Below are 3,029 nucleotides of genomic sequence, written 5' to 3' on the forward strand. Positions count from 1 at the left end.
CCAAGAAGAAATAGGGGAAGAAAAAAGAAGCCGGCTATTTTGGTGCTGGAGGAGGCTATATTTGGAAAGGAAGCTGGTGTTCTAGTGGAGGCTAATTTTGGAGAAGATTATGGTGGAAATCAGGAATAACTGAGATGGAGGGCATTAAGGACATAAAATTGAAAGTGCCGCTCTTGCTGATGACCAGTCACACTGGGAAACACTCACAGCGGTTATGGGATACTTCTTCAATGGCCTAAGATGCTGCATGTTCTGTTTTAAGGGCACATTGCACTTACCAGTTCAGATTTTCCTTTCTCTCGATTGAGAAATGGAAACCTACTTTTTAAACATCACGCTTGCTTTGGAGAAAATGAAATATTCTGAGATGATAAATGAACAATAATTTACCACCTGAAGAAACAAGCAGGGCTGCCAAGAGCCTTTTTTAGCGCAGGCAGGCTGTCCATTGATCATGCATATTTACTCCTGACGTGCCCAGACCACCTGTAAATTTCCTGGTCTCGGGTGGAAAATAAAAAATGTTTGCCACACTACTACCCTGCTTCCAGATGAATGCTAACACTGTTTTGCACAGCATTTTAGTTCAGAAGAGACTGAACACTGGAATTCACCGCTTTTTGTCCATGAGAGGTGGAGGCAAACGTTTTCTGTTGGGATATTGGTGATGGGGAACTATGGACCGTGTAGATATAATGTTTACTGTAGAAGGTTTTTGAAAACACAGCAAATCACTTAAACATAACAATTTTAAAATCTAAAATAACATCTTTTCATTATAGAAAATTAGAAAATTTAGATAAGCAAAAAATGAATGGAAAAAGATAACAAAGTACAACTATACATGACTCCAACATGCAGAAAAAAATACATAATACTTTCATATATAACCTTCCAGGAATTGTTCTCAGCACATAGATCTACGTTTTTTTGAAAGTAAATATTGAACATGTGATTGGTAAACAACTTCTTTAACTTAAATATACATCATGAATAAACACTATATAATTAAATATGTGTATACTTTTACTCATTAATCTCAATGGGTGTATACATAAGTATTTTAATCTAATTTATTCCTGTAAGTTACTTTGTTTCCATTTCATTATTATTAACAGTGCTATAATGAACACTAATATTAATATAATGTAATCTTCCTATTAAAAAAATATTTTTAGTGGAATTGTTCATATAAAATCTTCAAAACATCAAAATTTAAGGGCTTCTGTGTATAACTTGAAATGGACAATTCTATAAATAGCATTTGCAATCTCTACCAACGGTAGGAAAATTATTTAAATCTATTTAAAACTTGAACCATTAGCAAGAACAAATGTAAAAAAATTTTTATTTTCAGTTTGGGTAAATTCTTTTTTTTTCAAAAACTTCATAGACATTTATTTCAACCTTCATCCAAAAATGTGAAAAGTGTTTAAAATGCGTAGTTCTGAGCTCTAGACACCAGTTTCTAATCCTCATAGGCAGGTAGGGAGGAGGGATTGGTCAGGATAAAAGTTCAGAGTTCCTCCCGCACCTGGAGAAAAAGGAAGCCCCAGGCATGTGCATGACCAGAACACCAGGGTTTTGTGGAGAACAGGACCCTTTCCCAGCTCAGGCCCAAGACTCTCAAACCAAAACCCGTAGACCTCACCAAGGGTTAGGGGCTGCCTTACTGGTTTTTGGCAAGAAGTATGGAGCACAACTCAGCTTCTTTTTTTCACTCTCCTCTTCCTCAGAAACATCATGGGCTGGGACAACTTGAGGTTGGCCACAGGAACTGCAGCCTCCTGGTGGTTGTGCTTCCGGGTCACACCTTCTATCACATGCTGCTCATTTGGGGCCCCCTCTGTAGGACAGAGCATGGGCAGTGTCAGTACCTGCTCCATATCATCTGCTTCTCCTACTTGAAGGTGAAGTAGCAGGTGTGCCTGTAGTGCTCACAGCCTTGAGTACCTAAAGAAAAAACATTTGTACGTAGTAATTTATTTGTTTATTTATTTATTTTTATTACATCATAGCTGTGTACATTAATGCAATCATGGGTACAATGTGCTGGTTTTATATACAATTAAAAGAAATTTTTAATTGGCAAAAATTGTGTTATCTATGGTGTAGAACATGTTTTGAAATATGTATACACTGTGGAATGGCTAAATCAAGCCTGGTAACCTATGTATTACTTCATATGCTCCCCTTTTAAAAACAAGTTGGTGAGAACTCTAAAGTCTATTCCCTTAGAAATTTTTATGTATACGTGTACATTTTGGTTAGCTGTAATCACTATGCTATACAATAGATCTCTTGAACTTATTTCTGTGACTATAATTTTGTATCCTTTAACCAACATCTCTTCCTTCATTCCTCCCTGAGCTCCACCAGCCCCTGGTAACCACCATTCTATTCTCTACTCCTGGGAATTTAACTTTGTTAGATTCCACATATAATGAAACCATATGGTATTTGTCTGCTTGTACTTGACTTATTTCACTTAACATAATGTCCTTTTGGTTAATCCCTGTTGTTGCAGATAAACAGGCTTTCCCTTGTTTTTTTTTTTTTTTTCTTTTTAAGGCAGATTGGATTCTGTTGCATATATACCACCTTTCCTGTGTCATTTATCCACTGATAGGATACTTAGGTTGATTCCATAACTTGTCTCTTGTGAATCGTGCTACAATAAACATGGAAATGTGGATACCTCTTTGACATACTAAATACTTTTACTTTGGATATACACCCAGTTGTGGGATTGCTAGATCAGATGGTAATTCCATTTTTAATTTTTTAAAGAACCTCCATGATGTTTTCCAAAATGGCTGTACTAATTACATTCCCATCAACAGTCTACAAGGGTTCTCTTTTTCCCACATCCTCACCAAATCTTGTTATCTTTTCCTTTTTAATAATAGCCATTCTAAAAAGTATGAGGTCCTTTTTCACTGTGGCTTTCATTTGCATTTTCGTGATGATTAATGACGTTGATAATTTTTTCATATACCTCTTAGCTGTTTGTACGTCTTTTTTTTTTA

This window comes from Nycticebus coucang, chromosome 5 (genome assembly GCF_027406575.1).
Source record: "Nycticebus coucang isolate mNycCou1 chromosome 5, mNycCou1.pri, whole genome shotgun sequence".
Taxonomy (NCBI): domain Eukaryota; kingdom Metazoa; phylum Chordata; class Mammalia; order Primates; family Lorisidae; genus Nycticebus; species Nycticebus coucang.